The sequence below is a fragment of the Oncorhynchus kisutch genome, linkage group LG17 (assembly GCF_002021735.2).
Source record: "Oncorhynchus kisutch isolate 150728-3 linkage group LG17, Okis_V2, whole genome shotgun sequence".
NCBI lineage: Eukaryota > Metazoa > Chordata > Actinopteri > Salmoniformes > Salmonidae > Oncorhynchus > Oncorhynchus kisutch.
Window position 1 is genome coordinate 68,727,683 of NC_034190.2, and position 15,548 is coordinate 68,743,230.

At 41.8% G+C, this 15,548-nt stretch overlaps 1 pseudogene; it reads right to left on the reverse strand.

Moving 5' to 3' along the window:
- Positions 1 to 9,356: 9,356 nt before the first annotated feature.
- The window catches only part of LOC116354432 (uncharacterized), a 45,183-nt pseudogene continuing 38,991 nt past the window's right edge, over positions 9,357 to 15,548 (reverse strand).

A 15,548-nucleotide genomic window follows, 5' to 3' on the forward strand; every position in this document is an offset into this window, starting at 1 on the left:
GAACAACCCTTAGCCGTGGTATGTTGGCCATATACCACACCCCCCCGGGCCTTATTGCTTAATTATACAATGGGTGGGTCTAATCCTTAATGCTGATTGGTCAAAACCGCATTCCAGCCGGTGTCTATTCCACAAGTTACCACCGGCTAAATCTTAAATCTATGACGTTAAAATGCTTATTTACTCTCTTCCATCTGACTGCGCAATCCACTGTCTCATCAGTCAAGCCAGGCACTTTATAAACTTGATCTCCACTATAAAAAGCATCTAGACATTATTTCACATTTCTTTTAGACTAACATTTTGCTTTCAACAGTGGAGATTTGTATTAACCTTGTTGTGTCTCTCTGACATTTGCAACATTGTTTCAATATTCAAATTCGATCTCCAGCTGTCCCATAGTAGTGAACATGTTGGGAGTCGGGATGAGACAGACAGGCAGGCAGCGTTTCTCAGCCAGTAGATATCATGAATCAGCTGGCATCATTTTTATGGATATATACAAATAAATGTCAATTGAAAAAAGGTGCAGCTAGTTTGCAGTCTTTCCAGCTTCAGTTTGAAGTGATAGTGTCAGCTGTGTTGTTGGCTAGCTCCTCTGAACAACATTGTCCTGATGAGTAAGCACATTTTCTATGCCTAATAGCTCATTTTTACAGATGTATCCAAATAAATGTCACTAGAAAACATCTTAAATAAACGCAAATGCAGCTACTTTGCTGTTATTTTGGCTGCATTTTTTGATGTGACAGTAAGTTAGCCGTAGTTGGCTAGCTAGCAAGCAAGGGATAAGAATGTTGCCAGTCAGTATGACAATGGAACATTTAGAATGAATGACTGGGTCGCGTCCATAGATACAGAACAAAAAGACTGAACAAATGGGTCACGTCTCTAGCAACCGAACCGATAGAACGAACGACCAGTCGACTTGGGTAGCAACCCTAGATTTGTGTCGGGACTAAATCTTGTGGAATAAATTCATCGAAAATTCATCAAATTTGTGTTTTTAATGAAAATATGTCAATCGTTATTTGAATATTTTACATTTTATTTTCATATTAATTTCACCTTTATTTAAATAGGCAAGTCAGTTAAGAAAAAATATTATTTTGTATAAAATGATAATGCCCTCGAAGCAGGTGTTTGGAGGATATATTGGCACGGTTTGCCGGCCCTTGACTTCGTCTCGGGCCTAACAACACCATCCCAATATCTCCTCTAAACACCGGCTCCTCTAGCATTATCACTTAAGTAAATACATGGTTGTGGCTACACCTAATCATAGAAATCATTTGAAAGGTTAAAACAAACGTGAGGTTTGTCACATTTTGGTTGATGTGGGTGGAGTGTTCATCCATTCAAACAATGTGTCAACACACCCCATTTCCTGTTGGGTAGCCTGTTTGTGCCAGCTCACCTGTACGTGGATGAGCGTCAGACATTGTGTAGGTGACAATGAAAGGCTCTTATTGCGTAACTATCCACAACTCATCTGGAACAGTATGATGGAAAATAGTTAGAAACCTGTTGATCATTGCCCATTGCTAAAAATACAAACCTCCTAATCTTGAAAACTAGTTTTTTCCTGTATGCAAAGCAAAGTGACAAAAAGACTCTGACAAGAAGACTGTGACGATAAGACTGTGACAATAAGACATTTATTAGATATTTTGCTTCTGTTATACAGTGGGTTCCTGAAATGATTGACACCCTTGATAAAGATAATCAAAAATGAGTGTATAAAATAAATAATTAAAATACTAAGCTATATATTATGCACAAACAATGGCAAAATTATATTATTGTATACTAATACAGTTTCTCAGAGAAAGATATTTTGTATAACGAGTAATGCATTTCTTCTCAAAAAGATAGGGGTCAAAATTACTGACACCCCTAAAGATTCTTACAAATAAAGTCGTTCAAGTTTTGTATTTGGTGCCGTATTCATAGCACGCAATGAGTACATCAAGCTTGTGACTCTACAAACTTGTTGGATGCATTTGTAGGTCGTTTTGGTTGTGTTTCAGATGATTTTGTGCCCAATAGAAATTAATGGTAAATAATGTATTGTGATATCTTGGAGTCACTTTTATTATAAATATGAATATAATGTGTTTTTAAACACATCTACATTAATGTGGATGCTACTATGATTACAGATAATCTTAAATGAAGCGTGAATATGAGTGAGAAATTTCCAGAGGTTCAAGGATCATACCACCAAGACATGCTAACCTCTCACCATTACAAATAACAAGGTAGGTTAGCATGTCTTAGGGGTATGATCTTTCTCACTCATCATTATTCACGATTCATTCAGGATTATCTGTAATCATGGTAGCATCCACATTATTAATGCAGAAGTGTATTGAAACAAAATATTTTATTATTTACGATAAAAGTGACTCCAAAATATTATTTATTAAACAATATTGTATTAATTGTACTAGTATAAAAAATATAATTTCCCAATTATTTTGAACATAAAATATAGCTCAGTATCTGAATGATTTACTGTATACAGTCATTATTGCTCATCTTGATCAAAAGGGTATCAACAATTTCAGACTGGATTTAAAGAACTTGAAGATCCTGTCAAAAGGAAACTGGACCTTCCCTTTCAGTACCTGGTAATCTAGGAAGTTTTTAAGGAGTACATTGAGGAACAGAGCAATGACTTGATAAATGCTTAAACTTTATAGTTCAACAACATAATTAAGGATTTAACGTTAAAAAAATATGGTCAATATTTTCACTAATGAGTTACAGACAGGTGTTCAAGACCCTAAGCTTTTCTTTGTCTGATAAAATGTGATTTGTGTTATAGAAACTCAATTCACAGATCAAATATAATTTTCTGTATATTTAAGGCACACATTCATTCACCTATAACAATATAAGTACTGATAAGAGGCACAGTCTTTTTAACGTGTTCTCTATCTGTTCAGGAAGGAAAAGATGCCATATCTCGTTGCATGTGGGCTCATTGTGAGTCTGACGCCACAATAGTGGTTAATTTCCATCACGTGAGGTGGTGGCAGTTTTTTCTGCCCCTGCCTGCCTGCACATTGCCAATGTCGGGTTCACTTGCAACACCAATCTCATTGTTCAGTTGTTTCTATTTGTTTGCACACAGACCTATGAACTGTAATACTGTATGTGTAACATCACTGTTTGAGAAAGTGATACATTTAATTGTACTTGTAATTGTATTCTGGGTGGTATAGGGTCATGGCTTGCCAAGCATCTCTGACCTCTACATACAAATTACAGTAGGACACTGTAATCATAAGTCAACTAATTGACACTTACATATGGTTTCTTTGTCACCGACCAGTGTTTCCTTGTGCAAGAGCAGGATGGCCTACTGTTTCACAAGACCTTCACACTTCACCCTTAACATTTGCTCTGCAGTGACCACAAATCCTTGCTACTGCACGTCAGTGGTGCCTCTGTAGTCGTCCACAGTAAAATAGGAGAAGTAAAGATGTTGAAATCTGGGTTCACTCCAAGCCAGATCATCCTCCGGCCTCTTACGGTATCTCAGCAGGTCTGAATTCCCCTACTAAGCCCCATGCTCCGGATATCCAGGGATCACGTCTCTCACATTACTGTCATTTTTATTTAGGTTAAGGCCTAGCTAGGTTTGTAACTGATTGGCATGTGTAAAATACAAATGAGTTATTTGGTCTGTAGTTGTCAACAGTTTGTTATCAAAAATGATCTTATCAGATACCGTGACAATCTGCCTCTCAATCTAACTGAATATCCTGCATGACTTTGCACTGTGTAGAGATGTTTGAACCTTTCACCCCTGAATTAGTAGTTAAACATTGACATACTCTACATACTCTACATACACCCTCGATGTACACTCACTGGACTCTAACCACACACATACTACACTGGCAATCCAACACACACACACACACACACACACACACACACACACACACACACACACACACACACACACACACACACACACACACACACACACACACACACACACACACACACACACACACACACACACACACACACACACACACACACACACACACACACACTCTCCAAACTCTGGCCTGATCTGTTTGGTCTGTTTCTCAAGTGTTCCCGGAAGTTTTGCGATGTTGCGCCTCTGGGTTAAGAAACTCTGTGATGTACTAGGGAGACGCTATACGGACAAGCCTTGCCCAAATTGATGACGTATGTCGCGCAGTTGAGAGTCGAGAGGAGATGAACGGATTTGGTTCGGTCAGTTGTCCTGATGAACCCTTCACAGCTAGCTAGTTTATGCTCGTGGATCAAAACTTGTCTACTGAAGTTGGGAGTTGGGATTTGGAGTGGTCAGAATCTTTCAGTTTTTATCAGAGTAATTGTTCACCCATTAAATTATTAATATATTCATGGTTTCTGCAAATATGTAAATTCAGTAGAGAATTGAGTCAGAAAAACAATAGTTCAGCCCCATGTCTCTACCATATATGCTTCAAAAGTTACCAATGATATACTCTGAGAATTTAGCATGTTTAAAGTCAGTGGAATGTCATTATGGGCATGATCAAAAAGTGGTCACTGCTCAATAGAACTCTGTGGGGCAGAATGGTGATAACTTCAAACGTCAACTGACAAGCTAGTGGCTGCAGGTTCGTGTGTGAAAACATAGTCTTTTTCTAAATGAATACTAAACAAAATAGGGACTAAGTATATATTTATTGACAAAGCTAAGTTCAATATCCTCCCTCTGCAATGTTTTTGTGTCTTTCCCTTTAAATCACCATAGAAACAGCCCCTCTCATGTAGATTGATCAGCAATATAGCCAAAGAAAGCCAAGAATCTGGAGATGAAAATGACTAGGGTATCACATTGATTGTGATTGTTCCAATCCACGGAAACACCCCAAAATGATACCAACTCCCAACGTCAAATATGGAAAAAGGTACAATGGTCACAGCAAATTAACGTTCTTATTTTATTAACACTGTCAAATACAAGTATATTAAGATTATAATATTGTAGAGAACAATCTAATGATTCATTATATGAATGAATGGATTAAATAAAATTTGTGTCAAATCGCCAATTAGCAACCCATCCCTTGGCACATAAACAAACATCACAATAATTCACTGTGGTAATTAAATGAGAATTATTCTTCCAGTGTTCTCTGCATTGCGCATCGCATAAAGAGTGAGAAAAAAATGTAAGGTAAAAATCTACACATAATAGGAAATAAGGTTATCCAAACAATAAGTATATTCATAGAGCAGTAAAATAATATACATACATACATACAGTTGAAGTCGGAGGTTTACATACACCTTAGCCAAATACATTTAAACTCAGGTTTTCACAATTCCTGACATTTAATCCTAATCAAAATTCACTGTCTTAGGTCAGTTAGGATCACCACTTTATTTTAAGTATGTGAAATGTCAGAATAATAGTAGAAAGAATGATTTATTTCAGCTTCTATTTCTTCCATCACATTCTCAGTGGGTCAGAAGTTTACATACACTCAATTAGTATTTGGTAGCATTGCCTTCAAATTGTTAAATTTGGGTCAAACGTTTCGGGTAGCCTTCCACAAGCTTCCCACAATAAGTTGGGTGAATTTTGGCCCATTCCTCCTGACAGAGCTGGTGTAACTGAGTCAGGTTTGTAGGCCTCTTTGCGCGCACATGCTTTTTCAGTTCTGCCCACACATTTTCTATAGGATTGAGGTCAGGACTTTGTGATGGCCACTCAAATAGCTTGACTTTGTTGTCCTTGAGCCATTTTGCCACAACTTTTGAAGTAAGCTTGGGGTCATTGTCCATTTGGAAGACCCCTTTGCGCCCAAGCTTTAACTTCCTGACTGATGTCTTGAGATATTGCTTCAATATATCCACATAATGTTCCATCCTCATGATGCCATCTATTTTATGAAGTGCACCAGTCCCTCCTGCAGCGAAACACCCTCACATCATGATGCTGCCACCCCCGTGGTTCATGGTTGGGATGGTGTTATTCGGCCTGCAATCTTCTCTTTGTGTCAGACTGGGTTCAAATGCCTTCTGTTTCTTTTTGAATGTATTTTAAAATCTTTATATGTTACGTGTGTACAGTGGGGAGAACAAGTATTTGATACACTGCCGATTATGCAGGTTTTCCTACTTACAAAGCATGTAGCGGTCTGTAATTTTTATCATAGGGACACTTCAACTGTGAGGGACGGAATCTAAAACAAAAATCCAGAAAATCATATTGTATGATTTTTAAGTAATTAATTTGCATTTTATTGCATGACATAAGTATTTGTTCACCTACCAACCAGTAAGAATTCCGTCTCTCACAGACCTGTTAGTTTTTCTTTAAGAAGCCCTCCTGTTCTCCACTCATTACCTGTATTAACTGCACCTGTTTGAACTCGTTACCTGTACAAAATACACCTGTCCACACACTCAATCAAACAGACTCCAACCTCTCCACAATGGTCAAGCCCAGAGAGCTGTGTAAGGACATCAGGGTTAAAATTATAGACCTGCACAAGGCTGGGATGGGCTACAGGACAATAGGCAAGCAGCTTGGTGAGAAGCCAACAACTGCGCAATTATTAGAAAATGGAAGAAGATGATGGTCAAGATGGCAGTCATTCACCCTCGGTCTGGGGCTCCATGCAAGATCTCACCTCGTGGGGCATCAATGATCATGAGGAAGGTGAGGGATCAGCCCAGAACTACATGGCAGGACCTGGTCAATGACCTGAAGAGAGCTGGGACCACAGTCTCAAAGAAATCCATTAGTAACACACTACGCCATCATGGATTAATATCCTGCAGCGCACGCAAGGTCCCCCTGCTCAAGCCAGCGCATGTCCAGGTCCGTCTGAAGTTTGCCAATGACCATCTGGATGATCCAGAGGAGGAATGGGAGAAGGTCATGTGGTCTGATGAGACAAAAATAGTGCTTTTTGGTCTAAACTCCACTCGCCGTGTTTGGAGGAAGAAGAAGGATGAGTACAACCCCAAGAACGCCATCCCAACCGTGAAGCATGGAGGTGGAAACATCATTCTTTGGGGATGATTTTCTGCAAAGGGGACAGGACGACTGCACCGTATTGAGGGGAGGATGGATGGGGCCATGTATCGCGAGATCTTGGCCAACAACCTCCTTCCCTCAGGAAGAGCATTGAAGATGGGTCGTGGCCATTAAAATAACATCAAATTGATCAGAAATACAGAGTAGACATTGTTAATGTTGTAAATGACTATTGTAGCTGGAAACGGCAGATTTTTTATGGAATATCTACATAGGCGTACAGAGGCTCATTATCAGCAACCATCACTTCTGTGTTCCAATGGCACGTTATGTTAGCTAATTCAAGTTTATCATTTTAAAAGGATAATTGGTCATTAGAAAACCCTTTTGCAATTATGTTAGCAAAGCTGAAAACTGTTGTTCTGATTAAAGAAGCAATAAAACTGGCCTTCTTTAGACTAGTTGAGTATCTGGAGCATTAGCATTTGTTGGTTCGATTACAGGCTCAAAACGATTCCATGCGAGAAATTGCCAAGAAACTGAAGATCTCGTACAATGCTGTGTACTACAGAACAGCGCAAACTACTATTATCCTGACATTTCACATTCTTAAAATAAAGGATTAAATGTTAAATGAAAAACTGAGTTTAAATGTATTTGGCTATGGTGTACAGTATGTAGACTTCCGACTTCAACTGTATATACACACGTGCCATTTACCACATAGAAGCTAAATATGTGTACAAGTTAATTGTAGGTACCCCTTTTTCTTTTATTCCAGGCTTCACCTCAATATTCTGCAAACGGAAATACACAATGGACAATTTTTTTAAAAGTATATGTGATTTATAATGACATAGGGCAAAGAAAATGATGTTTTTACATTAATTTCATAGCACCCTCTTGAATTTCCCCGTTTTTCTCTACATTCTAGAGAACGCTTTCTTGGGTACAAGAACAATGGTCTCCTGTCTCAGCCTCCAGTATTTATGCTGCAGTAGTTTATGTGTCAGGGGGCTAGGGTCAGTTTGTTATATCTGGAGTACTTCTCCTGTCCTATTCTGTGTCCTATGTGAATCTAAGTGTGCGTTCTCTAATTCTCTCCTTCTCTCTCTCGGAGGACCTGAGCCCTAGGACCATGCCCCAGGATTACCTGACATGATGACTCCTTGCTGTCCCCAGTCCACCTGGCCGTGCTGCTGCTCCAGTTTCAACTGTTCTGCCTTCTTATTATTCGAACATGCTGATCATTTATGAACATTTGAACATCTTGGCCATGTTCTGTTTTAATCTCCACCCGGCACAGCCAGAAGAGGACTGGCCACCCCACATATGCTCTCTAATTCTCTTTTTTTTTTTTTTTTTTTTTTTTTCTCTCTCAGAGGACCTGAGCCCTAGGACCATGCCCCAGGACTACCTGACATGATGACTCCTTGCTGTCCCCAGTCCATCTGACTGTGCTGCTGCTCCAGTTTTAACTGTTCTGCCTTATTATTATACGACCATGCTGGTCATTTATGAACATTTGAACATCTTGGCCATGTTCTGTTATAATCTCCACCCGGCACAGCCAGAAGAGGACTGGCCACCCCACATAGCCTGGTTCCTCTCTAGGTTTCTTCCTAGGTTTTGGCCTTTCTAGGGAGTTTTTCCTAGCCACCGTGCTTCTACACCTGCATTGCTTGCTGTTTGGGGTTTTAGGCTGGGTTTCTGTACAGCACTTTGAGATATCAGCTGATGTACGAAGGGCTATATAAATAAATTTGATTTGATTTGAATGGTGGACATCTTGACAACAGACTGGGATATGGAAAGATTGTACACACCTTTTCTATTCATATACTGCCCATACTGTCTTTACACACCATTATAAGTATACTGTATACACTTTTTGCAGTCAGGGAAAATGTATGTGAGTAAAAAGTGCGTATTTTCATTAGGAATGTACTGGAGTAAAAGTAAAAGTAATAAAAAATATCAGTGGTAAAATAAAGTACAATTCCAAAAAAACGACTTATGTACTTTACAGCACTGTTACGGTAACATCCAGATGGTTACTGCTACCAGTATTACAAGTTATTTCTTGTGTAGGCTGCTATCCTACAAATTGGCCATGTTAACTACAATTACATTTACATTTGAGTAATTTAGCAGACGCTCTTATCCCGGAAGACTTACAGTTAGTACATTAATCTTAAAATAGCTAGGAGAGACAACCACATATCACAGTCATGGTAAGTACATTTTTCCTCAATAAATAAATTGTTAGCAAAGTCAGTGCTAGTAGGAAAAGTCAGGTGCAAGTTTTTGGGGGGTTGGGTAAGATATCTTATTTATGTTACTCTTTGAAGACGTAGGGTTTCAGACATTTTTGGGAAAATGCGCAGGGACGCTGTTGTCCTAGCATCAGGTGGAAGCTGATTCCACCATTGAGGTGCCAGGACAGAGAACAGCTTTGACTGGGCTGAGCGGGAGCTGATCTCCAGTAAGGGTCAGAACAGGTGGCAGAACATCGGGTTGGGATATAGGGTTTGAGCATAGTCTGAAGGTAGGGAGGGGCAGTTCCCCTTGCTGCTTCGTAGGCAAGCACCATGGTCTTGTAGTGGATGCGAGCTTCGACTGGAATCCAGTGGAGTGTACAGAGGAGCGGGGTGACATGGGAGAACTTGGGAAGGTTTAACACTAGACGGGCTGCAGCATTCTGGATAAGTTGTAACGGTTTGATAGCACAAGCAGGGAATAGCTGCTAACCAACAGAGAATTGCAGTAATCTAGACGGGATATGACTATTGCCTGGATTAGGACCTGCACTGCTTCCTGTGTGAGGAAAGGTCGTACTCTACAGACGTTGTAGAGCATGAAACTCCAGGAGTGAGTCACTGCTTTGATATTTGCAGAGACCGACAGGGTGTTATCCAGGGTCATGCCAAGGTATGTTTGCACTTTGGGAGGGGGAGTTGTCGACCGTGATGGCGAGGTCTTGGAGCCAGCAGGCCTTCCCCGGGAGGAAAAGCAGTTTCCTCTTGTCAAGGTAGAGCTTGAGGTGGTGGGCTGACATCCAACCTGAAATATCTGACAGGAACACAGAAATGTGTCCACCTGGGTGTCAGAAGAGGGGAATGAGAAAGATAGATGAGTGTCATCCGCATAGCAATTATAGGAGAGACCATGTTTGGATGTGATGGAGAAAAGTGACTTGGTGTATAGAGAAAAGAGGAAAGGGCCTAAAACCGAGCCCTGGGGGACACCAGTAGTAAGTGCACGTGGTGCAGACACAGATTCTCTCCACGCCACCTGGTAGAGGCGACCTGCCAAGTATGATGCAATCCATGAGTTTGCAGAGCCTGAGATGCCTAGCCCTGAGAGGGTGGAGGAGCTGATGGTTCACGGTTCCGAATGCAACAGATAGATCTAGGAGGATGAGAACAGTGGAAAAAAAGAGTCAGCTTTGGCAGAGCGGAAAGCCTCCGTGACACAGAAGAGATTAGTCTCAGTTGAATGACCCGTCTTGAAGTCTGACTGGTTAGGGTCAAGAAGATCGTACTAAGCAAGATAACGAGAGAGTTGGTCAGAGACAGCACGCTCAAGTGTTTGGAAAGAAAAGAAAGAAGGGATACAGGTCTGAAGGTTTTGACATCAGTGGGGGTCGAGTGTTGGTTTCTTGAGGAGGGGATCCTTAAGTCAGAGAGGACGCAACCAGAGGTCAGGGATGAGTTGATGAGGGAAGTGGGAAGAAGGTAGCCTTGTAGTTAGCAGTTAAGAGCGTAACTGAAAGGTTGCTGGTTCAAATTCCTGAGCCTACTAGGTGAATAATCTGTCGATGTGCCCTTGAGCAAGGCCCTTCACCCTAATTGCTCCTGTAAGTTACTCTTGATAAAATCATTTGCAAGATGACTAAATAGTTTACATGTAAGTGAGGAATGGGAGAAGGTCCCCGGAAAAGATATGGAGAAGGGAAGAGGGGATCTGGTCCAGTGGGCAGGTTGTCACAGGATCACACTAGTCACAGGATTTCATCTGGGGAGAGAGGGGAGAAAGAGGTCAGAGGTGCGAGTGGGACCAGTAGGCTGAGTGAATAAGGACAGATGTCATCAACCTTTTTCAGCCATGCTGCTGTCATGACGTTGGCCTGGGGGGTAGGTTTATGACAGTCATAAATACCTCTTTCCCCCTTTTTCCTCTCTCTACCCTACTGAGGTTACATTTGCAAAACCCTTGGTTAATATAATGCGATTCTGGGAACATCAGAAGGTGGGGGGAAATTAACTATATTCTGGTAATGCGACCAATTGAACATATGCGGTGGTACTTAATGAATATCATGTCAGTTCGGTTGTCATCTGAGACATTCTCATCAATGATAAGATAACAAACTCTACAGTGGAAAGTCTACACAGAGTTATCGGATTCACATGGAATTGTTGTTCAATTTAAATGTTTGAATATGAAATTATTCGTGATGGAATGAAATGTGATTTTAGCTTCTAAAATGTGAGATTTGGGTTTTCATAAGACAGGACTCTGCTCAATCAGTGGCCCGCCCCTGTGAAGGGACATCAAATCAAATCAAATTTGGGCTATAAAACTTTTCAAACACGCCCTCCTCTCCCTTCCTATATCTGAACCTTATCTGAACCTTGACGACAATATAAACTCCTGTTCCGAGGACTTGAGGATGACGGTCCTATGTCAGAATGGTTCAGATAATAACTACAGAACGAAACCAACATCAGCGTGAGCTTTGGTTGCGAATGGTATGAACTTTGAACTCTTATTCACTACAGAAGTGATTCCTCCTAGCCTTTGAGTTAGCAACAGCAGATGCAAACGAGGGTTAGGAAGGAACAGACAAGAGTATCCCATCTATCACCCAACGACGTTACTACAACGTATCCAATTGACAACCAGAGACATTCTTCAAAGGACTAAGTTGGGCAACACAGCCTTCCATCTACCACCAACCTATCGAAGCGCAGCTCAGAGTAAATATTTATTGCATTTTCCTTTTCCAAATGGCCGGTAATTTAGAATGCATAAGATACTGTATTTGCGATAGCACAGCTTCTTCCCTTTGTTCCCCAGTCTTCCCGCTCTTTCACTCAAACCCAGCCCCTTTTCTTTTGTGTAACAAGCTGTCATATCTGTTCCGCCCGCTAGGGACGTTTTCCTTTATGATGTAATTAGTAATCAAGTTATGATTTAATTATGTGTATGTGTAATTCTGTGTAATTAGTTAGGTATTTAATAAATAAATAAACCCAATTTTGTATTGCTGATTCAAATTGTTAGTCAGGGTTCGTGCAGATAACCAAGAATTTACAAATTTCAGATGAGACTGAGTTAAGATGATGATTAATATTGACTGCTATTGATGTAAAATATTACTAGGTCTTTAAGAGTTTATTCGGAAGATAACAGCTCTATAAATATTATTTTGTGGTGCCCGACTCTCTAATTAATTACATTTACATGTTTATCTCAATCAGGTGATATTAATTATGGAGAAATTATTTTATAGAATAGCATGTCATATCACTTAATCCAGCATTGCCAAAAACACGACACTGCTGTTGTTTCCAGAGAGCCAGCATAAATTAGCTAGCTGGGAAAGGCTCATCAGGACGACTAACTCAACCAAATCCATTCGCTGTAGTTCCCTTCAGTAACCACGAGCACAACCGTTCCTTGATTTTAACTGGCGGCTTTATTCTGTAGTTTTAGTCAGAATTATCACCTTCCGTGAGAACTATAAAGGAAATGAAAAATACAGTTAAGCACACTCTTACAACCTCCTTATCTTACGAGTGACTTATTAGCTTGGTATAACTCTGAAGTGCTTACATACATAACAGTTTAACCGGCGTTATAACAGTAACAGATTAAACACATGAATAAAGGAAAAATACCTAATTGGCTGCTTATTACAGAAGGGAGGAAATCAAACTTCACACTTATTATTCCTGGCATGAATTCACACTTCATCCCAACATAAACGCTTCAACCTTTATGAACTACACCCGATGACATGAAAACTTAGCTAACACAGCCCGGGATTGCCTTCCCTCCAAAAGTGTGTTGCTACAATAAGGATTATCGTTACAACAGTATTAGCTACGTAGTTCCGCTTGTCTTATCATTTCCCCCGCACAGCAGACACGTAAACAATTCAAACAAAAGACAACGACATAACCTGTAAGTCTAACTGTCAGTTACATTAGTTTCCACTCGACCCTCAGCTGTGCGACACATCATCAATTTGCGCACCAGGTGTGTCCGTATGGCCTCTCCCATGTACCTAGGGTCTACATATGTGCATGAGACCATGAGCACTGTGGAAAAGTAACTGCGCCACAAGGAGAAGCACAGGCTAAATTAGGCTACATGCTACAGCTAGGACTACATACAGTACACGGTAGCATGAGGCAACATTAAGGCCTAACATCTTGGATAGCAGGCTAGAAGAAGCATGACGCACATAGAAAAGGATCTATAAAGCTTATAAACATGGTAATGACTCTACTGCCTTATCAACACCCAACGAAGCAATGGCCTAAAGAAGCCATCAATGACATACATGTACAGTACTTACACTTAGATGCATGCACTAAACACAGGTCAGATAAAGATAAACAGTCCAACGAGACCATTCTCTTCTGACCGCGATCACTCTCTGAATGCAGGAATGGGGTTCAGTGAGTTACAAGGGGAATGGTGAACAATGATTGGCTGATGCAAGTGGGGTGACTTGTAGGTACCACTAATGAGTAAATAAGGGGTGCTGGGAAACTCGCCTCCATCTTGGCACCCCCACCATTGTAAAAAATATTTTGGAAGCTATAGAACTGCATTTACTAATGTCTACATTTGTTTTTGCCACGTTTATTATATTACAGACACCTTAATGCATACCTTTAATGTAACGGCTGTCGTCGGAATGAGACCAAAGCGCAGCGTGGGAAGTGTTCATGATTTAATGTTCAAAAAACACTCCAACATAATGACAAAAGGTGCAAACGAAAGTGCACAGTTCTGTCAGGAAAAAACACTAAACAGAAAACAACATCCCACAAAACCCAAACGGAAAATGACAACTTATATATGATCCCCAATCAGAGACAACGATAGACAGCTGCCTCTGATTGGGAACCACACTAACATAGAAATAAGTAAACTAGAATGCCCACCCTAGTCACACCCTGGCCTAACCACTATGGCCAGGGCGTGACAGTACCCCCCCCCCCCCCCCCCCCCCCCCCAAAAGGTATGGACTCCGGACACAAAACCTGGCTCTAAAGGGGAGGGTCTGGGTGGGCATCCATTCACGCGGGTGGGCATCCATTCACGGCGGCGGCTCCGGTGCGGGACAGACCCCCCTCCGCCCGCAGATCCCTCTGCTTTGGTGGCGGCCCTGGTGCATGAACCTTCACTGGAGGAACCGGGCCGCAGATCATCGCCAGAGGAACCAGACCACCGATCATCGCCGGAGGCTCTGGGCTGGGGACCGTCGCTGGAGGCGTCGGGCCATGGATCATCACTGGAGGCATAGTGCGTAGAGCCAGCGCAGGATATACTGGGCCGTGGATGCGCACTGGAGGTCTGGAGCGTAGAGCTGGCACAACTCGTCCTGGCTGAATTTTAATGTATTGTAGCCCGGCAAGTGCGGGGAGCTGGAACAGGCCGCACTAGGTTATGCTGGTGAACTGGGGATACCATGCGTAGAGCTGGCGCAGGATATCCTGGGCCGAAGAGACGCACAGGAGACCAGGAGCGCTGAGCCGGCACAATCCGTCCTGTCAGAATGCCCACTCTAGCAAGGCAACTGCGGGAAGCTGGAACAGAGCGCACCGGGCTGTGAATGCGCACTGGAGACACCGTGCGCATCACCACATAACAAGGTGCCTGACCGGTCACACGCTCCCCACGGTAAGCACGGGGAGTTGGCTCAGGTCTAAACCCTGACTCCGCCAATCTCCCCATGTGCCCCCAAATTTTTTTGGGGGGGGAGCTGCCCCTCGGGCTTCCGTTGTTGCCTCAACTCCTCGTAGCGTCGCAGTTCCTCTCTCGCTACTTCCTCCTGCTTCCATGGCAGGGTCTTGTCCCCTGCCATTACCTCCTCCCAGGTCCAGGATGTCCTCCCCTCCCTTTTCTCCCGGGCCCAGGATCCCTGCTCCTCGTGGCCACGCTGCTTGGTCCTTTGATGGTGGGATGTTCTGTAACGGCTGTCGTCGGAATGAGACCAAAGCGCAGCGTGGAAAGTGTTCATGATTTAATGTTCAAAATACACTCAAACAAAATGACAAAAGGTGAAAACTAAAGCACACAGTTCTGTCAGGAAAAAACACTAAACAGAAAACAACATTCCACAAAACCCAAACGGAAAATGACAATTTATATATGATCCCCAATCAGAGACAACGATAGACAGCTGCCTCTGATTGGGAACCACACTAACATAGAAATAAGTAAACTAGAATCCCTACCCTAGTCACACCCTGACCTAACCAAAATAGAGAATAAACAC